The following is a 25,363-nucleotide window of genomic DNA, read 5'->3' on the forward strand; positions in this document are numbered from 1 at the left end:
ACCTCACCTCACCTCACCTCACCTCACCTCACCTCACCTCACCTCACTTCTCTCCTCTCCTCTCCTTTCCTCTCTTCTTCTCTCCTCTTCTCTTCTTTCCTTCCTTCCCTTTCCCTCCCCTCCCCTCTCCTCTTCTTGCCCCATCCCATCCTGCCCTCTCCCCTCTCCTCCTCTCCTCTCTTTTCCTCTCCTCTCCTTTTCTCTCTCTCTCCTATCTTCCTTTCCCTTCATTCCATGTCCTCACTCCCTCCTTCTCCCCACTCCATGTTGCTTTCTCCCTCTCTTCTTTCCCTCCCTTCTCTTCTTTCTTTCCTCCCATGGGTGAGCACCCTGCCATGGAGCTCCACCCTGTAGGTAGAGGTGTTTCCTTGAATCCTTGAACTGATCAGATGGGTGTCTGCAAATGGTGACTAGATTACATCTTCTGCATAAAAAATGTGATTTTGGATCACACTGAATTCTACTATTTTGAAATTTTTGCGACCAATTTATGGGCAAAATCCAGGCTTTCCTTTTAAAACAATTTAATTTAATTTAATTTTTTTCTTTTTTTTTTACATAACTGGTGTCCCAGAAATTCTGTATCTAAAATTACAGAAGAAAAAATAAGGAGAAAATAAAAATATAACAAATTGGATTTATGACAGCTAATTAATAAAGCAACTGTGTGAATCACTGGTGTGTATACAAACACTTGCATAATGTCTATTGAATCCTCTTCAGCAGTGAGGAACTCTATGGACCTAGCCTCTCCATCCTCCTGCTAATATAGGGACTGCCTGACAGCCAGCACATACACCCTGTTCCCAGTGTGAACACTGCTAGGATGGGCTTGTGATGCAAATCAGGCCTTTGAAAGCCAAGTTTCCGACCAGCTCCATTCAGTCTTCTGCATATCAAATGTCTAAGGGCCTCCAGTGCTGGAGAATGCAGATCCTGGAAATGGTAATTCACAGGCATCTAGCACATTTCTATGCATTTAAGAGAAATTCAGAGTAAAATACAAAGCAAATGCATATATTTAATAAAAAATTGTCACTAAGTAGAAACCAAAAAGAATTTTTTTTAATTTTTCTGTTTAAATTTTTAATTAACTGGAATTTTAATCCCAAAGGTCCTCAATTAATTTAGCCTTGATTGCCAAAACTTTTCAAGCATTTGGCCTTTTAGAAATAAAATTAATTTAAAAATTTAATGAAATGCTTTCAACAAAAGAAATTCTATCTATTGGCCTTAATGTGGTCCCCAAGTAAGACTTGCTCTTTTCAAGCTTTAAAAGTTCAGATCTGGAGCACCTATATAAAATGCCAAAATGGTGCCATGGAGGTGGAGGCAGAAGATCGTTGGAGTTAGTAGTCTGGCAGCATCGGTGATTTGTGGGTACAGTGAGAGACACCGTCTCAAAAAGTAAAGTGGAGAACGATTCAGGAAGACACCCGATGTCAACCTTTGCCTTCCACATCCATGGGCTCAGGCACTGGCACTTACACAAGCAAGTGCTCATGCATGTGCCGCATGAACAAAAGTAAATACGCCCTGTCTGATCAAAAGGAGGCAAGAAACATCGCTTACATGTACTGGTACTTAGTCTTAAAAATGCCTAAAAATGCCTAGAGAAATACCACAGTATGGCTGGTAGCAGCACCACATAAAACCTTGAGGTGGGAGTTGGGGGTGAGGTCAGCATTGAGAGCACACACTGTCCTTCCAGGGTACCCCGGTTCAGCTTTCAGTATCCATGTCAAGCGGCTCACAGCTACCTGCAACTCTAGCTCCGGGTTATACAAAGCCTCGGACCTCCATGATCACCTACAATACAGAGAAACACACCCATATCCACAGTTTAAAATACTGTTTTTTAAAAACAGAACTGTGTGGACCCACACTTTCAGGTAGAAACAGAACGCCAATTCACACGAGTAAGGCCTTGGGAGGAGGATGCTGATCACAGGTACTGTACTGTAACTATTCCTTCAGTCCAGCTCCAGATTAGGAATTTGACATTTTAAAAATTCCACTGAAATTGGACTACAAAATATAATAGGTTTAGGCACCTGCTATAATAACATTGCATAAAAATATCCCAGCAGCTTTCACATAGACACATGTTACAGTATCACGGTCAAATTTTATTACATCATTACAGGAATGTTCCATTGGCCCACGTGATTGGCTATTGTGCTGGCACAGGATGCTGATGCCGAAGTACAAGCACGGCATCACATTTCCCTAATAAAAGTTTTACGGTATCCCCATGCACACTAAAAACGACACTAACTGCATTATTACATTTTAATTTACTTTTTTTGTATAAAATAAATAACAAACTTGGTGCTAATGAGCTCATATTTTCCATTATCCCAAGTGATCCTGTTCATATATCCAGTCCATTGGAAATGCCCCTAAAAATAGTTGATATACTCTTCATTACGGTACAGCGGCCTGTACTGGTCCAAAGTGATTTCCTGTAAATTCATAGACATCACATCATGTTACAAACAACACAGCTTTAAAGTATAGTATTTGATTTTTGGGTACTATGCCATTCTTCAACAGAAAAAATGATTTTTTGCTTAAAATTGTCCTTCTTTTTTGACAACTTTCCATGTCCCAGTAAACACAGGTGTATTTGTAGCTAAACTACACATCCAAGAGCTAGCTTTCTCTTTGGCTGTCCTAGGTGAAGTTGTAAGCTTTTTAGTGCCTATTTTCAATTTGGTATCTATGAAGTACCTGGGAGAAATCAATTTTTTACCAGACATGGATTGTTCTTTTGGCAACACTGCCCAGTATTGTCTTAATGAAGCTATTAAATAATTAAGCTTTTTTTCCCCCTTTTATAAATTTTAATGCTAACAAGAAACACTGTGACCCTCTTGGTTTCATTTTCAGTTTAGTGTAAATTGACTTATCTTGCAGCCCCTCCTCACCAAAGCCATCATTTTCCCACTATCAAAGTTCCTGGGCATTTGTTTGGATGAGTGGTAATGGCGCAACGGGTGGATGGAACAAAACTCTGATTACATTTGTGGAGAAGAGATTTCAGAAATCTGAGAAGAAAAATAGGAGTTACCCATTGCCCCTGCTTTCCCCGAGATAGGGCGTTCCTCTACTGTAAACTTCAAACTGTGGTTATCTGAGGCCAGTGCTGTCTGTGTGGGTGTCTCTTACACTGTGACTGGACAGGCTGCACTCTGTAGTTGGACAGTGCAGGTTCTATGGGATAAGATAAAGGACAACGTTGTTGTAGGTGTGACCTCAATGAATCTCTAAATAAAGTCTCCTGATACCTAAACACATGGTCATCTATCACACCTCCCAGGCTGTCACTGTCTGTTTTTCCAGCATAAGAAAATTTCAGATTGTATCTACAGTGTTATAAACACACACACACCGACAACTTGGAGCAAACTCTGATGTTTGGAGCTTCATAGTGATGTTCAGCAACCATTTTTTTTTCAGGTTTTTTTTTTTTTCTTTTTCTTTTCTTTTTTTCCAGCAGGATTTAGAGAGTAGGAAAGCCTACTGACACATTGAAATTGTTGCAAATGCACAATGAGTTCACTCTGGAGATGTAGTCATGACTTTCTCATCAGAGCGAGCGCCACATGGTTGGTAACTTTAGCTCATTTCTGTGCAACTTATATAGCCGCAGCATAATTTGGGCATTTCTATGTTTTTCTACATTTTTTCAATATCCATAAGACAGGGTCAGTGAGTGAAGTAAATGCGTAAGAAACAGTTACCTGTAGAAACTAACACAGAAGGAAACAATGACAATAATTTACATTTATTTATAACTTAATATATGTCAGTGCATGTTCAAGGAGATTTGCATCAACACAAAGGTAAAATCCCTGAATCAAGTTCTCCAGGACTTTAGTTTTTCAAGAGACGCAGTCCTGCTATGTTGTGCAGCTTACTTGCCATACACTTCCGGGCTCAAGTACACATAAGCTCTGTAAGAAGACACAACAGACAGGTGCCAGCCAGGTCAACTTTCCTAGCTTTTCATTCCCATTTCACAAATGATGAAACTGAGGTGCCAAAAATCACCTTTGAACATACTAGAAAGCTGAAAGTTAGGCTGCTGAAATGGCTCAGCAGGTAAAGTTTCTTCCTGCCAAGCTGAATGACCGAGTCAAATCCTGTTTGGTGGAGGGACAGAACTGACTGACTCCTGCAAGTCATTCTCTGACCTCCACGCACAGTTCAGTGTACATGTGCTCCCATTCACATGTAGGTACACATGCACACTCACACATACACACATACAGAATGACATCTTAAATAAACAAACAAATAAATGTAATTTCAAAAATTAAAACTATGAAAGCTGACACTCAAACTTAATTACCTTCATAAGCTCCACAAAAATATCCAGGTACTTTCTAGCAGACTGACTTTGGTACAGAAGGATGAATTACTGTTCTCTGGAATGATAGGATCTCTTACCATGTCGGTCACATTGACCTCCAGTCTCACCATCAAGATACAGGTCATGTGGGGGTCATGTGGTTGTGAAATGATGGGGCTGGATCAGACTAAAGGTGTACCAAGCAGAGAAGGACATTTTCTCCAGATAAATTGCCTTTTTAGATGATTGACCCACCCATCCATCCATCCATCCATCCCTCCATCCATCCCTCCATGCCCATCTATTAGTTTTTGAAACAAGTGTCTTCCCTTACGTCTCTCACTCCCTAGTTATTAAGATACTAGCCAAGACCAACTCACATCCTATTTTAGTATAAATAAGCTCAACTGACTTTGACCTGACACACACTGTGGCCACTGGATGTTCCACAAACTCTGAGCAAGTCCAGGTATTTGTCTATGCAATGATTTGTTAACAATTCAATTCTCCCTGTGTTTCTCTGTCTCTGTCCCTTCTTCTCTCCCTCCTTCCAAGGAAAGTGAAATAGAGAAAATCCAATGAGATATGTAACCCTAAGTACAGAATATTAAGTCTGAGATCAATACTTTCTTTGGGAGGAAAACCAAAACTAATCTTAATTAGAAGTAACTGTTGGGGGTTGGTCTGATGCTTGTGTTTCGATGCTAATTACTGGCCCTCAAGACCTAGTTACTGTCTGGCACACCTATCCTTGTTGCTAAGACATTGTACTTGCCTGGTTGATTAAAAGGCCTAAAACCTGGGAAGGGCAGAACAGGGTAGGCATGGCTATGGTTTCAGGGCTTTTGGAACAGGAGAATCACAGGAAACAGACAGACAGAAGAGAGAAGAAAGAAAGACAGCAGCGTGGTTAGCATGGAGAAGGAACCATGTGGGCTGGGAGGAAGGACTCTAGTCATCATCATCATCATCATCATCATCATCATCAAAAGGCCCAGATGAAGAATATAAGCAAGTATTTATGAAGATTATGGATGGAAGGTCATCTAGATAAGGATGCTTAAGGCAATGGCATTTGATGGGGAAGGGAATTGAATGGTGAGGTTATTGATACAGTGTAGGTGAAATATCTACACAGCCCAAGGTAAATAAAGGTATTGTAAAATTTAGCAGGCGTTTGTATCTTATTAATTCTGATAGCAGGCTAAATTATAGGGCTAAGAATAATAAATGTTATATAGCCCAGCACCCTTTTCATTTATACAACAATAACCATTGAAATAATTTGGAAAAAATGAATACATTCTAACTGTATCCTGTGTAGAAATGTAATTTAAGAAAGTGTAAAATACATTTCACAACATTTAAATTAAGTTTAAATTTAAAGTTTTATGTGATATGCAGAAAAAAATTAAAAGACAAATGAAATGAAAAAAAAATATAATCTAAAATAAATTCTAAAAGCTCAAGTACCAGCTAGGTATATAGCTTAGTACTAGAGTATTTATCTAGAAGACACAAGGCCCTTGGTTTAAGAGAGGCAGAGGCAGAAAGAGAGAAAAAAAAAGTATATAACGTAATACAAAATAGGAAAATACAAAAACTTGTAAATATATACACAAATAGAACCATAGAAAGTCTTTTTTTTCCCCCACACTGACAATCAAGGAAATAAAAATTAGTATTTGAACATCCAAAAGCTATTTACCTATTACTTTGAGAGCTTTTTTTGACTAAGATAAAATGAGTGATTCCCATCAAGATTGCAGAGACAGAGGTAGATAGACAGGGTTTTGGGGGCAACCTCAGCCACAGAATAAGACTTTGTCTCAAGAAAAAGGTATATAGGTATTAATTTGCTTTTTGTTCCCAGAAGATTATTTGGGTAAATTAACTTTACAAAATAAGTGTGTGCTTTCACAGCGGTTTTTAGAAAAACTTTGAGGAAAGTAAGAAAGAAAATGTAGGTATTTTATGATGAGACAGAGCTGAAATTAATTAAATGTGCAAATATGAAAGATGGTGTAGAGGTTCTAATGAGAAATCTCATTAGAGATTCTCCGACATTTGAATACTTGGTCATAGTTGGTAAACTGTTTGGGGAGGGGGGTGGCTTTGGTGGATGGAGTATTTCACTGGGGGCAGTGTTTAAGAGCTTAAGGCCGAATACCACCGCTGCTCATTCTGTGCTTTTTGCTTAGGATTCAGCACATGAGCTCTTGGTTTTCTGCTCCTGTCACTGGGCCTACATGCTGCCATTATGAACTCCAACCCTCTGGAACAGTAAGTTCAAACAGTCTCTTCTATAAGTCCCCTTCATCATGGTGTTTTATCCCAGCAACAGAAAAGTAACTGATAGAGATGGTTGTAGCCAATTATGTTGAAACTCTATGAAAATGAAATGAGTCGGGCATGGTGATAAATGGCTTTAATCTCCATATTCAGGAATTAGAGACAGGCAGATCTCTGAGTTCAAGGCCAGCCTGGTCTACACAGTGACTTCCAGGACATCCAAAGTTATAAACCTAGTAAGACCCTGTCTCAGGGCAGGCACAGGGATGGGAGGGGGTGCAAGAGGGAGGCGAGAGAAACGGCAAGTAAAAATAAATATAAAATGGTATGTTATAAAGCGTACATCTATCACACGTTAACTCAAAATAGTGTTAGTTGTTTAAGTTTATAAAAAATGTAACTTTTGGTTTGATTTCGTACATAGTGTCCCTTTGTTCATTTATCACAATTTGCTCAAAACATTCATGCAATTGTAATTATTTTTTAGAATATTTCTTTGAAAACAATATGCTAAGATGGGCTTGGTACCTCATGGCTGTAAACCCAGCACTTGGGGAAGCTGAAGCAGAAGGATTCCCAAGGGTTTGAAGTTAGTCTGGGCTGCATAGGTGAACTCTGGGTGACCCCTGTGCCAGCCTAGATTACAGAGTGACACCCTGCGTTCCATCTCAAACTTTCCCCCAAGCTGTAAAATATGGTATGGATTCCATCATGTAGACTGCAGCTCTGATTTGTGATGGGTGTGTTTGTACCTTGTATGTGTGCCTGTGTGTATATATGAGGATGTGTGAGAAGTCTTCATGTATTTTAGGTATGATATTGTTATGTTAAATCACTCCTATACTTTTTTATGAATTAAATACCATGCTAAAAATTACAAAACAGGCTGAGTGGTGGTGATGCATGTCTCTAAGCCCAGCACTTGGGAGACAGAGGCAGGCAGATCTCTTGAGTTTGAGGCTAGCCTGGTCTACAGAGAAACCCTGTCTTGAAAACCAAACCAAACCAACCAAACAGAGGAGAGGGAAGATGATAAGTAACTTACTCAAGTTTCTATTATAATATAAATTTGATTTTTTTTATTAGGTGGTGTGTCCAGGACCTTATGTTTGATATATAATTTATGTGCTCAGTCAGTGTGGCTCAAATACATACCCCAATATCCTGCAGAAAAAAAAAATACCCTCATCCAGTTGCTAAGCAATGAAAATGTTTGGTTTTAAGATCCCTGACCATGTAACCGCAGGTTCCTTGCTTCGTCTATCCAACTATTACAGCTACATGACATTTAGGGATAAAAGCCAGGTATACCCTGCAGAGAAAGACAAATCCACCCCTAAGACTTGACTGTCACTTTACAACTCTGTGGTCTTGGGCAAATTACTTACATCACAGAATTGTTATGAAGATTAAGTGGCAAAAGCCTGCAAGGCATAAGCTTTACAAGATTCTTGCAAATAACAAGTGTTTAATAAATAGTAGAAAATATGATTTTTGCCAAACTTTCTTTAACGAACACATTGCCCTTATAGTCAGAGAAGCACAGTGACTATTAAAGTGAAAAAAAAATGAAGCAAGCCAATGATTTTAATATAAACCTACAAATATTTTTAATTTTTGTTTAAAGAATGAAAGAAAGAAAGAAAAAGCAAAGCACCTTTGTTTGGAGTTATGTCCCAATTGTGGTTGCTAACCACAGGTGGGTAGGGAAGCCCGGGGGGAAACCAATTACGTGCAAATCCTTTGACTTAATGAAAAATAAAATTAAGCAGACTAATACTCAGCAGGTACTTAAACATCACCTAATATTATGAAAGCCAGAGTTTCCTAAGGAGAAAAAAGGTCTCTAGACAAACTGGAGGAAGAGGCAGCTATGACCCAGGAAGAAATTTCCATTGTGTGGCATGATTTACTACAGCACACCTGAAAATGCCAGGTCGAGCCTCTTCTACTCAGTTGTCAGCCTTGGCAAACTATGTTTCCTCAGAATTTAAGACACATGACTTTGCTTTCTGACAAAGGGACCTGAACTTAGATTCCCTGTTTTCTGGCATATGTGTGTGTGTGCTTGTGTGTGTGTGTGTGTGTGTGTGTGTGTGTGTGTGTGTAATACACATTTATTGGGAAGTTTTTTGTTTTTTTTTTTAACTTGCTGGCAGTAACCTTACACATTTTATACATAATCCCTCATCTCATCCTGGCTAGAGCTAAAAAAGTAAGTACTGGCAGTTGCTTGCTCTTGTTGGGTGATGTGGGAAGTTGCTTTTGATCACGGAAGAACATTGTCCAGGAGGAAGTCACATACAGACATTTTGAAGTGGGTAGGAAAATTCGCTCTCTCCCTTCTCCACTCTGGAATACATAATCACAGAAGCATCTGTGAGATGGGTTTTCCTTCTTGGATTGGCTGACCATTTTCTCAAGCTTTTCCCTCCTGCTTCCATTTCCAACCTGTCTTTTTTTTTTTTTCTATTTTTCCCTCCCTTTCCAGGATATTTGCTCACATCTGTATCTCTGGGTTCCTACTCTGTGGCCCCTTTTTGTGGCCTTCTCTTGCCCCATTTTCCTGAACATTCCTTTCCTCACAACTCTGTTTTCCTTCCTTTTTTCATTCTCTCTCTTTTATGTCTTTCTTCTTTGTTTTTTTTTTTTTTTTTTTTTTTTTTTTTTTTGTTTTCGTTGTGGGGGGTGGGGGGTGGGGGTGGAGCACACATTTCTCTCCCAGCCGAGACAGAGACCTACCCTGGCATTTTCAGAACTCCACATACTGTTTCCACAGACATTTGTTCAGCTTTTCCTGGGGTACCTTAAAGTGTGTCATTCCCTTTCAGTGCAGAGGCCCCAGCCCTTGGAAGCCAAAGCCCGTCCCCTGGATAGGGAGCTGATGAAATCTGGGCCGATCTGTTATCTTCCTGTGCTTTATAGGTCTTCGACAGGGAGATTAGAGCACAAGGTTACTGTGACAATTTGTTTACAGGCAGGGAGAGATTAAGATCTCGTTGAAAAGGAATAAAAATAACATCATCATGAGCTGTCACAGCGTGAGCCCCATTGTAATCAACACTGGTCTGATTTCAGGGATAATTTAAGACCAATTTATTATCTTAATTAAAAAAATAAGAAAGGGAGAATTCAACATTTCAGATGGCAGTTAGATTGTTGGAGGTGTGTCCTCTGGAGGGTCCGCGAATAAAATAGAACACCCAGGGTTCCAGCCGGCAACACCGGGTGGGTAAAAATAGAAAACTTTTCCTTTTAACCCGTCTCCTCCCCCCTTCCTTTTCCCTTTATGTCAGTGGCAAATCAGAAGGGAAAACAAAACAAAAACAAAAACACCTTGGTTTGTAGATTGCAGTCCAAGTGAAATCCGTGTTCAAATGGGTAACGAAGGCACCCCACACCACCACCGCCAACAGGGCATCTTTGTTTGGAGTCTTTAGTATAGTGGGCCAAGGTTTTTGTTCTGTTTTGTTTTTTAGCAAGTTCTCTGTCCCTCTGTCTTAATAAAACCTGCTTTAAAAAAAAAAACAAAAACCTTTGCTTTGGGTCCAGGTTCATTTTCTCATTTTCCCTTATAACTAAATTCTTCCACTTAATCCAAAAAAAGACTTGAAAAACTCCAATTTCAAGAGAGGGTGAGAAGGCCAGAACAGAGTGATTTGTGGTCCACCCCCTACTGACCTCCCCCTTTGAAAGTTCCCCCGCCCGGAGTAAACCTCACTCTGTGCTTTCTCTACTGCAGCGCGGGCAAAGCTGTAGGCCTGGAGTGAATGGAGCCACAAAGAGCCCTTTGAAGCCCTGGAGGAAATGGCTCCGTGGGAAGCCAGGTGGACCCCAAAGGCTCGCTTTCCTTCACAAATGAATTCAGGAACAAGGCCACCTCTGGGACTCCCACCTCCTTCCTAAAACCAAGTCCACCCAGCCCACTCATTTGAAAACCAAACACTTTTCCTAGAGCCTCCCCGCCCTGTTTACAAACACGTTTACAATGCCTGATAGGTGACCTTATTTACTCAGTAACCTGTGGATTCATTTATCTTGAAATTAGTAGGTAATGAAGTGGAAAACCCCAACAGCCCTCCCACTAATTAACATGATAATAAGATTGTTTTTGCTACAGAGGTACAATTAGCATGTATGAGCCCAAAGGGGGAGAAAGATCAATAAAGTGTCTGAAGGGTTCTGCTCCCAGGTCTCCACCAGAGAACAAAGAGGCAGCCATGGACTGCAGGAGTCATCCTTGTAAAACCTGCCTAACTCACACCGGACCCGGCTCAAATCTTTTGATGCCTTCCGCAGAAAGAGGTGACAGGGACGGACAGAGCAAGGAACAAATTGCAGAGCCCACGTTTCTGGTGCAGCCCGGGCTTTGAAAAGAAAAGGAGACAAGTGTGGGAAGTTTCAGATGCTGATCCTTAGATGCACTTGGATGGGTGGCGAGTGAGGAGGCTCGGGGGTGAAGAACGGCGGCAGGTAATTACCCCCATAAAATGGTTCCATTTGTTTCCCTTTCTCTGCACCCCAAGTAAATGGCTCCCCACAGAGAAGGTGGGAGGTGGAGCCTTCTTACACATCTCCTGTCCGCATACATTTTCATGAGGTGATTTAACACAGTGTGCCCAGCTCCAGTATTTATTTATTCCACAGACCGAGGTGCGTAAAGCAAATAAATAAGACTTTAGAATTTCTCCCGTATGTATTTACCCAGTAGACTCATTTCTTGGGTAAATTACATGGATTTTGTAGCCTTCCATGACATTTCCCACCTTGATTTTAAACATACACAAACAAAGAATTTGAATGTCCAAGGTGTCTAAATAGCCTAATTGAACTCGTGACACAAACCAGGAAGGCCAGGGACTTGGCTGTGGAGGTGGAGAGAAAAATGCAAGAATGCACAGGCATATAAAATGAGTGATCCTTCCCGAGTGGCCCCAACTCATGCAGGCTGAGCCCCAGGAAAGCTCTGTGGGAGGTGAAGGCCAGTGTTCTTTCTAACTAGGAAGGCTCCGTTGATCACATCTTACTGGATACCCCTCATCCTCTCTCGAAAGTGGGTTTCCCTGTGAAATTCCACGACTGACTAGGTCTGGAATAAGGGATCTTAGTGAGTGAGTGGTTCTTTTCATTTGATTCTAAAGTTAATAATTCCAAGATTTCTGTTGTTCCCACTATCTCTGACACAAAACAGTCTGTGTTTATTGGACTGAAGTTTCTGCCTTTGGCGAAGGAATATATGTTCCCGCTGTTTTTCTAAATGGAAACTTGGTCACTAGTTAGGGAAAAAAAAAAAGATTCTCGGTGGATTTTTTTTTCAATAAAATTAGTGATATTTTCGCCTCAGTGACTATATAAAATAACTGCTCCGGCAATTAGAAAATGTCTATCGAGGGCTGGGGACCGAACTCGCTTGTCCGGAAAGCAAGGGGACCTGAGCTCTGCCAGAACCCACAGGAAGAAGTGCTAGGGGTGGTAGCTTGCCTTTTCGTGGTAATCCTGGCCACGGAGAGGTAGGACAGGCAGATAGGTAGGTCCCTGGTGCTGACCTGCAAGCCCAGCCTACAGGGCAAGTTCTAGGCCAACGAGAGGAGATATTGTCTCAATACACAGGTGGACAATTCTTGAGGGGCTCATCCTCTGCCCTCCACCCACACGCACACACACTCACAACCTTCGGAGGAAAATAGATTTTTGTTTTTGTAGTTTGTTTCTCTCTTCGTCCCTCTTTCCCTCACCTCCCCCACTTCTCTTCTACCAGCAACTATAGTTTTCTAAAAATTAACCAACATCTCCATGTTTCTTCTTCATTTTAATTTTGATAGATTATTATTTCCTAAAAATTTGTATCTCTAGAGTGAGGGACAGAGCCATTCTTCTTTCTAAGAGACATTTGAATGGTTTCCCCAAATTTAATTAGGAAATTGGTGTCTGTAATATCTGGGGCAGTGTGTGGCAAGGGAGAGGGGACTACACATCCACAGGGAGAAGCTCAGAGTCAGTGTCTAGCCTGCGGTCCTTCTAGACATTGGTAAGCAGGGCCTGAGACCATCTCTGTGGATGGACTCCAGGAAGGCTGTGGGCAAGAGAGGGAAGGCACTGATCTGAGTGTACTGTGTCCACTCCCCTTCACCCTGATTATCCCAGCCTCGAGTGAGCCCTCCATTGAGGACTTCTGTCTCTTCAATCGCGCACAGAGAGGACACAAGTCCTTGGCTTTTTTCTGGTGTTTTATGCCTCTTGTACCCTCTTGCTGATAAACCACACTGCACAGAGAGGAAGTCCTTGCAAGGATAAACCAAGACAGCCCTTCAAAGCTCTAGAGTCCCTCATTTTTGAGGGTTTTTTTTTGACACCCTATTTTCCATATTCCATAGTACTGCCACCTAACCAAGAGTCATGTCCCCATAGAATACATACTAATTCTAAGACCCAAATGTATTGCTTTAAAATCTTCCCCCCTCTCTTTTTTTTTTTTTCCTAAAGAATAATTTGAGAATTCTCCAGTATCTCTAGAGATCACTTGGGACACCCTGGGGTGCCATACAATCTTGCCTGGGTAAAGCTGTCCTAGGCGGGGAGGGAGATTTTTTAATAACTGGAGCCAATTTCTGCAAGGAGGAAGTCCCTTTGGGTACTGTGGCTTAACTTTAAATCCAAATTCCTCATCTGCGAACAGTTAGAACAAGATGATGTAGCCCAGGAGAGTAAGAACTTGAATTCAACTCAGACAAATGTACAACTCGGAGAACTGAGAGCTACTGCAATTGCGGCAGGCAAATCTTCAAAGGATCATGTAATATCCTCCACCTGTCAGACACAAACTCATGCATTCTTGTCTTCAAAATCTGAGTTGAGATTACTGCCCCCATTTTACAGATGGCAAAAATGAGGGCAGGGAGCCTTGTCAGTATCTCATGGTATAAGACTTAGTAGGTGGAGAGCTGGTAAACAGACTCAAGCAGCTTGAATTGCAGAGAAAACTCCAAAACGTCTTTCTGTCGGAAGAGGTGGATCTTATTGGAGAGCCTCGGGTACTACTGTTGGGACTACTTGGGAGCCCCCAAACCTTTGCCTCTAGGAGGAAGTTATCCTTTGGTGTGCATACTCTTATCAGAAAATTTGTGCCAATACCCTTTTAAAAGAGGAACCCACCACGTAGTATTAAGTTCTTTTTGGACTAAGCTTCTCCAAACAGCATACACGAAAGTTTTCACAATTAGCAGCAAGTCTCGTTATTTGATTTTAATGTCTTTGTAAAATAAATACCCAAGATTGTTAGTAAAAATAAAATAAAATAAAGTGCTTCAGTGGGAGACTAGAGCAGGTATAAATTTAACTTAATGTAATTCCCTTACTCATTGTTAAGGGTGAACATGTGATGAGGAATTTTTAGAAGGGCTCCAATGAGCTGGCTGTAATAAGTAGCCTTTTTGGCCTAGATTTGTATCTTCCTTGAGAATAGTAGTAATTTTCAAGTTTCCTTGCAGATTTTTTTTTCCTTCCTTGCATATCCACTGTGCAGTTGGGAGTGTGTCTCAAGATGTGAAGCCCTTGCAGATTTTTAATAATCGACTTCTCTGCCTTGTAATCTTAGGGAGTACCTGAACACGAATGAATCCTCCTTAAGCTCACAAGATTTCTGTTGTCTCTCTTATCACACAGCTAGCTGCATAAGTATGGGCCATTTGGAATCCTTTCAGTGTTTGAACAGCTTATTGGAAATCCCAGGCTACTGATCAACCTATTCCTTGCAATATATGTCCCAAGTAAAGTGGCCTTGTGGCTTTAAAAGCCAACATGTTTAGTGGATGGTCATTATTCTATTTCCCTAACTCCCCAAGGCAGGAGGGACTTGAAAGTTATGGCGACCACCAGCTTCACAAGCCAAGGTGGGAAGGGTGGGGTTCAGAGACTGGTGCCCACAATCCACAGTGGAAGGAAACCCATGACTAATTGAAACCTGAGCTCCTGGGTAGGAATTGGAAGGAAGGATGCTGGGAAATAGAGCCCCTGCACTTTTGAGATATTTTAAAGTCAGAATAAAGAGTAGCCATAACTTTCTTCATGGTGAAGCTGAGGGCAATTATAGACAAAGGTCATTCAATGGCTCGATGAGCCAATGTTCTCTTCTAGTTTGTGAAGTTTTGCTACCTGTGCCTTGACTTCAAGGCTCTTTCCCTCAGCTGCACATTCACAACAGAAAATGAGAGTCCCTGGGGTGTGTAAGGAAAATAGCCTTACTATAAATCCACTAGAGTGACAAAGCTGGCCACTACTGGGTGAGGAGGGCATGGTTTTTAATTTATCAGGTAGTTCATTTGAAAGAGGAAATCTAAGTTTCCATTCTTGACTTTGGTACCGGATAGTAGACTGTTGCCTACCATGACACAGTTGGGATTTTCTGTTGCTTTTCTCTTTACAGGACAGAACTCATGACTAAGTACCATCATTTTACAGCTGTCCAGTCTGTGTACATAACTTGGTGGTTTTAGTCGGCTTTGTTTTCATGGTGACTTGATGGCCACAGGTGGAGAAGTGTGTGGGATTTAGAGTTGGCCTACTTCCCAGGAGTTGTTGCCTATGTGAGAATTGAAAAGCTTCTGTCAGAGCCAAATGATGCAGTCCTTGCTGCGTATTGGCAGGGCCACAGACACTAGAGCCATCAAGGATCCTTCTTTATCACATCCATGAGCATTAATAAACAAACTTCAACTCAAAGCTATTCATTCATTTACCCAGTTCCTCAGGCACAGTGCCATGTGGCAGGAGCATGACTATTTATAAATACCAGGCATAGAGAAAAGACTGTGGCACGTGTTTTGAGTTTCGTCGTTCGTATAGATGCAAATGAAACGAACCCGAATTGCTTCACTTTAGGCAATCCTCCACCAAAGTCAAGAATGTGAAGGCAGATTTTATCTGTCAAAAGAGCTGATATTTAAGACAGATAAATGGCAGGGTGTGTGTGTGTGGCTAGGGAGGAGATGGTAATATAATGGAATAAGTGATGCCCTTTGTGTTGTGCTAAAACATGGGAACAAAACATGATGCACTGGCTGTGTTACATTTAAGAGGTGTTGGGATGGAGACGAGAGAAAACGATGCCTTTCAGCCAAAGAGCCAGACATTCTTGCTGAGGCTGGTCTCATTCAAGTTGAGACCTGAAGGATGTAAAATCACCAACTAAGCCTTCCAGGAGAAAAAAAACATTTCAGGGGTTTAGGGCCTCGAGAAGAAGCCCGGCTTACACGAGTAGCCAGAGGGCACAAGAGGCTTGAGATGGAAGAGCAGAATGGGTTTTTAAGAGTTCCTGGATCCAGCTCAATACATGATTGAATGATCCTTGATTGGGGGTGGGTTATACTCAGAACAAAATGAGGATATGTTTCTGAGGATGGTGTTCTGTTTATTCTTTTGATGTCTCATTCTCTACGTAAATTGTTCTTGAATATATTACTCTAATTTTTAAAAATTGAACTTGATACCAAAATGTTGCTTATTCTCAGAAGAGATTGGCATGGAGGGCTTGGGCTAGTTTGGAGAGATATTGCTCTGGATCCAAATGCCTCTTAAGCCACTAGGTCAGAATATTGGTTCCTGTCTTGTCACTGTAGCAAAACTGACAAAACTCACTCAAGGAAGGAGGGGTTTATTTTGGCTCCTGGTTGATCGTATAGTCAGTCCATCATGGTCAGAAAGTCATGGCAGCCAGAGCTTGGGGCAGCTGGTCATGTGGCATCCACAGTAAGAAGCAAGCTGAAATGAAGGCTTATCCTTACTATCTATCTCCTTTTGATTCAGTCCAGAGCCCCAGCCCATGGAAAGTATATCTACATTTTTGGTAGATTTCCCCAAATTGATCCCCTGATCAACATGCCCAGAGGATTTTCTCCTCTCTTTGGTAATTCTCCATCTCGTCAAGTTGTCACTCTTTAACTATCATAGCTAATGTGCATTCTTGGGACTCCACTTCTACATTTGGAAAATGGACTAAGGTTCAACTGCAAGGTGAGGCTATGTTATAATCCTCCAAGTATGTACTGGCTTTGACAAATCAAACATATATTTAAAATTTCACATCTATAGATCAATGTGGCCATTCTCCCAATACTGCAGAATTCCTCGGCAAGTATCTGGGGCCCACGGAAATGAACTAATTCACTGACATGTCTAATATGAATGGGTGCTTTATTGAAATCTAGGGAAAATTAGTACTAAGCATCTGTTTGAAGTAGCTAGAGTTTTAAGTCCAGGATTGAGGGGAAAACATAACCTATGGTCATTCCATTGGGATCCATTTCTTAGGTGGTCATGGCCAATGTCAATGTCTCTCTGAACTTCTTAATTTAAGAAGTTGGTCACATCATTTCCTCTCAAATGTGTGATATGTTCCATCCTTTCAATACTCAGAGGACGCCTCCCAGGGTCTCTCCTTGGCCATTAATATTGTCACAAAAGTAAATTTCTAAGCACATTAGTGATGTCACAAGACTAACTGAAGAAATATGGGGTTGAGGGTGAGTCTTGGGAGCGCCTTCAGTCTCTGGAGACATCAGAATTGGTGAGAGGCATACTGTCTAAAAGATGCTTCACATCTCCTGCAATTGGATAGCTATACATATCCTTCTCCATTGATTCCACAGTGCTTTCAGTGTACACACACACACACACACACACACACACACACACACACACACTCCTCTGTACTGCAGCTAAACATATCTAATTTTTTTTTTTCACTTCATGCCTATCCATATAAACCTTGATGCTAAACACCTGACAGGCTTCATCTTGAAAATAAAAGCACACACCCCTTACGTACATACACACAGCCAATTTATGACAGGCCCTGCAAGTGGGAAATGGGTTCCTCCACAAATCTCTCTCTTTCCTCTTTGGTTTGATAAACTCTTGGCTCCTTTGTCAGGTCAGATCCACTCTTGTTGACTTGTGATTGAAAAAAACTTACAAATGGATTCTCAGTCACCACTCACCAGAGCCGGTTGACAAGAGCTCCATGGAATCCTTCTGGAGGGAGGCAGGCTTTTAACTTGATTGATGAAATTATATCTAAATCTAGCAGATTTGGGACTTCAAAGACATTTTTCCCTACTTAGGGCATCCCGGATGAAGGGTGTATGCTATTTGTACCAAACTCCCAGGCTCAAGTGGTTCGCAAATTGACCCCTTTGTAATAGGGTAAAGGTTTCTTGCTAGATAACGGTGGTTCATTTTGATTAATTATGTCAGGGAATTAATGTATGATTACTAACTTTTAGCAGACCCTGCTCCTTCTGACCCCAGCTGCTTGTTTGTGTGGCTGGTTGTAATTTTCAACCGATGGGTTAGGAGAGGTCACTGTGTGGTCAGCATATTTTAAACAAAGGAAGAGAAAGAGGAGGAGAGGCCTCCAAATGGACTGGACACTAGTTCAGAGCCTTGACAGAGAAAGCCTGTTAAGTGTTTTAACAGTAGGCTTTTATATATTTACTCTTCGTAAGAAAAGCTGGTTAAGCCAGAATGGAGAGGAACCTGGAAAGATGTGGAGAATAATTAAATGGTAAAATGTTAGTCCATAAATGTCACTGTGCACAAATTTCAATGGCCTAGGATCTTGTTAAAGGCTAAAGTAAGAGTGTTGGTTTGGGGCAGGTCAGGAGAATTGAAATGAAAGGTTCTTTTTAATAATGTGATTTTTCTAGGAGGTGGTATGGGTTTTAGATAGTTATTTTTAGATTATATGCTAACTGCTTAGAAGAAAGGTAACACAGACTAAGCTGGTGTTACTTTATTTTTATTTTCTGTGTTTATATTCAGTTTGTGATGACCCCTCTGCTGAAATGCTCCTGTTCTTCATTGTTAACTAAGAATTCTATTGTATGTCTACTCCAAGCAGTCTGTTCTCAGTGCCCACTGACGTCTGAGATGAGCTGAGATATCTTGGTCCTTGTATCGCCATGAATGTAAGTGCACTTATCACAAGAATCTGGTTCTCTGGGTTCTGAGAGACATTGCCAAGACTTGCTACACAAAGCTAACTTTTTTTCCAACATTCAACCAGAGGCATCCTCTACACAAATGCTATGAATGTTATCATTTGTTTTCTGTTTGTGACTTTATAAAAGCACAATTATAAAGCTCCAAGGGAGAAAGAAAAGACAATTATAGGGTAAACAGGAGTCTGTGAGCATGTTTATGTGTGTCCGTCTGTCTGTCTTTCTGTGTGTGTGTGTGTGTGTGTGTGTGTGCATGCATGTTTGTGTTCAGATTATTATCAAGAAAACAGAGAACTGAAGAAGGCATAATTATGCAAAAGGCTTGCTTGCACTGGGATGATGGGCCAATATTCTTAGGTTTCTGAATAAAGGCTGCATATAGTGGACCTGGAAACAGAAAGAGAGAGAGAGAGAGAGAGAAACCATATTACAAAGGAAAGTGTTACATGACGCCACATTCAACTTTTAAACATTATTAAGCACCCTTTCTCTAAGGTGGTTCAGAAATAAATTGTGTTTTAGCATTCAGATTTTGTTAGTTCTGTCCAGAGGGATGTGAGAGAGGCACTGGGCATGCTGACAATTGCTGATCACCCATAGCCTTTATGGACAACATAATCACAATTACTGTATTTCAAACAAGCCCCTTTCAAAAATTAGAGGTGTTGATGACTTTAATGGGGACATAGACCATTTGTCCGTTCCATTATTGCAATTACTGTCTGGCTTGGTATCTTCTCTCTGACAGTGGCTAATGCTGTATACTTCAAAGGAAGATATAAACCCTCAATAATGCACTTATGGTCCAATTCACATTCAGCTCTTTATGTCCACACTGTGGTCACCCCACCCCTCCTACATGCGCAAGTGCCCACGGGCCTGCACATGCACAAATGCACACTCCTATAGTGGAGGGTTCTGTTGAAGAAATATATTTGAATTGGACCTATAGAATAGGCAACGCCAGAACAGAAGAAAGACAGGGATGTTATAGGTGTTTATGCTGTGGAGACAAAGAGGTGGAGTCCGCTCACTCAGACCTCCTGTGAAGATAGCTGCACCACATCACCTGGAAATCTCAGAGAAAAGAAAACCTTCCTTGGAAAAACCTGCAGCCTTTTTTGGGCAGGGGTGGATTGAAGCGTAAATTCATTGGGTAATTGGCTTTTATCACAACTTAACCTCCTGCTTTTCTGTACTTAGTTCCTACACATAGTTGTGGAAATGAACTAAATACGTTGACTATGACAGGTATATCTTAAAAATTATCTCCAAGCTATACATGTAGATCATATATCATGTTCATGTCCTTGCTATCTCAATACATTACATCCCGTTTTGTACTACAGAAGCCATAATTTTTACTCTTCTTTCTTTTAAAAATTATTTTTATTTTTATTGATTACAGTTTATTCATTTTGTATCCCCCCTGTAGCTCCCTTCCGCCTCCCCTCCCAATCCCACACTCCCTCCCTTTTTCCCACCTGTACCCCTCCCCCAGCCCACTTATAAGGGAGGTCCTCCTCCCCTTCCCTCTGATCCTAGTCTATCAGGTCTCATCAGGAGTGGCGACATTGACTTCTCCTGTGGCCTGGTAAGGCTGTTCCCCCCTCAGGGGGAAGTGATCAAAGAGCAGGCCAATCAGTTCCTGTCAGAGACAGTCCCTGTCCTGATTAATATGAACCCACTTGGACACTGAACTGCCATGGGCTACCTCTGTGCAGGGGTTCCAGGCCATCTCCATGAGTGGTCCTTGGCTGGAATATCAGTTTCAGAAAAGACCCCTGTGCCCAGACTTTTTGGATCTGTTGCTCTCCTTGTAGAGCTCCTGTCCTCTCCAGGTCTTACTATCTCCCCCTTCTTTTTTACTCTTGTTTTAAGATGGTAAGATGTGATTTGCCATAGTACATCTTCACATGCCCAAAGGACAGCAATCTGAGAAGAGAAAGAATTTGGGGAGGACACATATATCTAAGCCTGTGTGCTGGTCTCCTAAAGAACATGGCTGATATAGAGCAATAGCCCTGATGCTCAGGGGCTCGTTCATTCATATTCTTTTATTGTGTGGACAAATCTGACCACTGCTCTCCTCCAGATTTTACTAGAGATACAATGAACAATATGCTGTGCTCTCAAGATGTCAAAATCTGTAGGGTTTTGAAAAAAAAAAAAACTAGAGGAGAAAAGAATCAAAAAGAAAAACAAATAAGAAAGAAAATGAAAGCTCAACATGGTGAAAATGCTGTTGACTAAGGCTCATTTCATAACTCTGACATGAACGGAAATGACCAAGGTTGTGTTGACTGCTGCTTCAATAGATGAAGTGAAGCTGTATTCATTTGCACTCCAGAGAACAGGACAATGAATTTGTTTAGATTCCAGTTACTGTCTGTCTCTTAGGTCTCCATGACAGCACTTCTATTTTATAGGTTCCCAGATCTTACCTGAAGATAAGGTAGTTAGAAACCTCTCCTGGAGAGAAGGGACTATAGGTCAAATGATGATCTTCGTTCACTTGACTCTATTTCTGGAACTTAGGAACTTCAGCTTTGCAAAAGAAAGTTTTAGGCAGAATAGGACAAATCAGGTCACTAGATATGGGCGTAGCTCCCAGAAGCCAAATTCTAGTCTGTGGAAGCTGAGATATTTTCCCTCTACCAGACTTGGAATGGTTGTCACTGATGGGATGTGCTCCATCTCTGAAGTAGCTCCTTCCAAAGACAATAGGAAGTCTACCATGTGCAGGCTGATTTCCATTAGCTGGGCTGACTAATAGCCTACTGTTGGCAAAACTAAGCTCCTTGAATAATTTAAAAAAGATTTAAGCTAGAAATTGCAAAGCAAACTCTAATAATCCTCACAACCCAAAGTAAACTATTTACCAAATGTCACAAACCATTAAGAGACAGATTGGTTAACTCGTTTTAACAGGCGAAAGGGAATGTTTCTAAGAGGTGAAAATAAAGCAGCACTCTGCAACTCAAGGTACAGAAAAAAAAAAAAAAACCTCTTCAATGAATTTTAAAAGAAAACAATATTTTGGATTTTTTTTTCATTGATATTGTTTTTTTTTTCAGTTCAGAGGTGACGTTCAATAGGACTTCAAAACCAAATTGAAGAACGAGGGACATAGAAATGTTCCTTTTAATCACCAGCAAAATCTATCACACATGTTCTTTCAAGTAAAGTTTATTAGAAAGAAACTGCTACTAGAGAACCACATGTTAACTCCAACTTGCCAAGGTCAGGCCAGGGCAATAAACCCTTGAACCTTACAAATATGCAAAGCTGACATAAATAACAAATTAAACTCAGCCAGGTAGAACACTTGGACCAGTGGGTATGAGACAGATACCAACCTCAGGGACCCAGAGCCTCCTGATTAGTAAGTAAAACTGATCTTACCCTCTTTGTCTGCTATTAGTTTTGCATCTGTGAGGCTCTTTGCTCTTCCCTGCTGAGGAGCAGCTTAATAAAGTGGTTCCGATAAGTTCTCTGCCAGCAGCACCATGTTATAGTTCATGGTTTGTTGCTGTGGTACATTGAACTAATGACTTAGCCTGTCTTTACAGGAGAACATAGAACATTGGGGGGAATGATATAAGGTACATTTGAGTTTTACAGCCATTTCTGTCTTTGTGCGTGTGTGCGTGTGTGTGTCTGTGTGTGTGAGTGTGTGTGTTGGAATCTAAACTTGGGTCTTCATGCTTGCATAAAAAGCTCTTTTACTGCTGAGTCAATTTCTAAATGATTAAAAAACTATGGTGTCTCTCAGGAAGAGGTTGGTCTGTGGCAACCACACAATGGAAAAATGGAATATTTTCAACATTATATAATTCCTCCTAACCTACAAAAGACAAAAAGCACAACAAAGAAAGAGCATGCCCCATCTTAGGTTTCAAGAAGGGCAACTTTGTTTTTATTATGAAAGTGTCAAAGAGATACAGACGCTGAGGAAAGAATAAAGGGGCTTGACTGTCTCATCTCCATCATTGCCCAGAATTCAAAACCAGAACAAACCCTTGATATGACCAAGGCACTGAGTTCATACCTAGATTAAAAGCTTATTTCTGTTGTGTGAACAATGCAGGAGCGCTGGACGTCTGTGCAAAGTTCTATCACTAAACTTTTATAATTTTGCTCTTATTACAGACCCAATTTTTTGGCATTTTTAATCTATGGTATATTTAATTAAATGTAGCTTGTCATAGCCAAGAAATTGGAGGTTGGAGTCAGGGCTCTCCGCTGTTCACCTAGGCTCTGACAAGGTATTACTGTAATCCCAGCTGGTGAGCCATGAAAGCTCATGTCCCTCTGCAGATTATCCTTGAGGGAAATGCATTCTTCAGCACCTTCTTTGTTTATTTTTTATGATTTGTTTTTTAATTAAAATATAATTATATAATTTCCCCTTTCCTAGCAGCTGCTTTATAAGTTGCTAGTGACAGGAAGGAGATCTTTGTGTTTGCACATATGGAACAGTAGAGAGATTTTGTGCCCTGTTCTTCCTTTTTGGTGCAGGATTGGAGTTTTAAGACATTTGACCACATGATGGAGAAGGAAAGGACAATTTTTAAATTATAAGTGTCTATAGAATAAAATGTGAATTTGCAAGTTGTTGGTTTATTTAAACAGTTCTTTAATAATTTACATTTATTTTATAATTTAGACTGAATAAATTTTATGCTTTATTTGAATAATAATAATTTTTATCTTTTTAAAATCAAATTTAAGGTTATAAACAACACCTATATGTGTATAGATCTATACGTACAGATCTACACCCAGATTTTCTTTTTTAGACAGGGTCTCATTATGTAGTTGAGGCTGGCCTTGAACTTTTGCTCTTCCTGTTTCAGCCTCCTACGGGCTGTGATTATAGTCTTAAGTCCATGGGCTTGACTGAAATAATATCTAACTTTTCTGTCAAGATGAGATCTGATCGGCTTCTTTAGGTAATTCTAGAACACATATTTCTCTCTAGGCACAGGTGACTGCAGGGGTCATTGTGGCAACCATGTGACAGGTGTAGAGAGAGTCAGCTCTGCTCTGTCAGGTGCCAGCTCTGGTCTGATGAAGGTGGAACTGTCACTTCTTGAACCTCGAGAGAAAGAAGAAAGAGGTATTTTCTTCTTTGTCTTTATTTATGTCCCCCTTTCCTTTGGTCATTCACCCAATGTAAGGAAAAGAAGTTTAGCAAAAATTCCTGTAGGGGAATGAAAACTCATGTTAGCATGGAATTAAAAACAATAACGAGAAGGCAAGGTGGGATGAGACCTATGGATATTTCTCAAAAACAAAATAAAACAAAACAAACAAACAAAAAAACTAGATAACACCCACAAAAAAAAAATAATATTCCGCTTCCATTCCCCCCCCCACCCCGTTTGTATGCTTTTCTTTCACTTGAAGGCATGCACACACACCATATGCTCCAATGACATCCAAAGGGTGTCTTTTTTTTCCAGGGAAAGTGAGTACACAGTAGCTCACTTTTCAAACTAGATAAAAATCCACGTCTAAAATCTACATCCGCTTTAGAGTCTTTAGATTCTATGTATGTGGTGTCACAGAAGCACGTCCAAATGGTGAATTGGTTACATAGAAATCGGGCTCATGACATCCTCAAAATAGCCCGTTTTAAACCTCTGTTGGGTTTGTGGGTTGGGCTAGTATATGCATTTTGTAATCTTTCCTCTAGTTCAGGCTCTTTACTCTAGCTCCAGTTGCTTACTCAGTTCAGGGTCTCAGACCGGAAAATAAATTGCATCTTCTGCTAGCTATGGAGTTTGCCGCAGCTGTGCTAGCTTGAGTGGATTTACAGGGTAAGGGAAGGAGCACTGTTGTTTTTCCAAGAATCTGCCTCCTCTTGCATCATCTGATACCTGGACCAGTTCATATATGAATGGTGCCCATCCCAATCCCAGTCCTTTGAGACTTCATGGCTTGATGCAAGCTGTCAGGCTGGCCTCCTATCCTCTCGCTCAGTGTGGATCCATTAGTTAATCTACCCTTCCAATCTTGACCCAGGTGGGATTCTTGTCTGGGAAAAAAACAAGACACCTGGTAAATTTTAAAGTTTAATGTCAGGCTAATCTCAAGTTATTTTGGTAAAAATAGAATAGCCTTGCTCCTAGCGTCTCTGTTGATTGTTGGTGGGAGGTGACTGAAGAGAGCAGAGAGCAGCAATTAACAGGCTCTTGTACAGGAAGTTAAATCACACAGTCCATTTCTACCTTATTTATTTTTGGATTCTCATGGATCCAAGGTTGTTGCCTGTAAGTCTCAAGGACTAAGGGATTAGATTGTGTACAGATTCATATATATCACTGAAGAGGGAGTCTTGTTACCCTTGTTATTCGTCCCTGGCTTCAGGGCACACACTTGTGAATTGTATTAAATATTATAAGAAAATGTTTATTTAAAGTCCTTTCAACTGACAGGTTATTAAATGCTAGATCAAATGATGAGGAAATTCAACATTAGACTTGTTAGTGGGCCAGTACAGAGTGGAATATGTTGATCCCTGTATAAACAAATAGACATGGAAATACCCTCAGCTCTATTGAACCTGTTGAACGGGGGTTCTAGTGAAAAAGGACTGCATGAGGCAAATTAAAAAAAATACTATTCAAGGGAGATCAGACTGGCTGAAGCTCATGTACTTATGAATCTGCTAAGGAAGTATAAATGTAATTTTTAACAACAGATGTTTAGT

Source organism: Psammomys obesus, unplaced genomic scaffold (genome assembly GCF_907164565.1).
Source record: "Psammomys obesus unplaced genomic scaffold, mPsaObe1.curated_primary_1811, whole genome shotgun sequence".
NCBI lineage: Eukaryota > Metazoa > Chordata > Mammalia > Rodentia > Muridae > Psammomys > Psammomys obesus.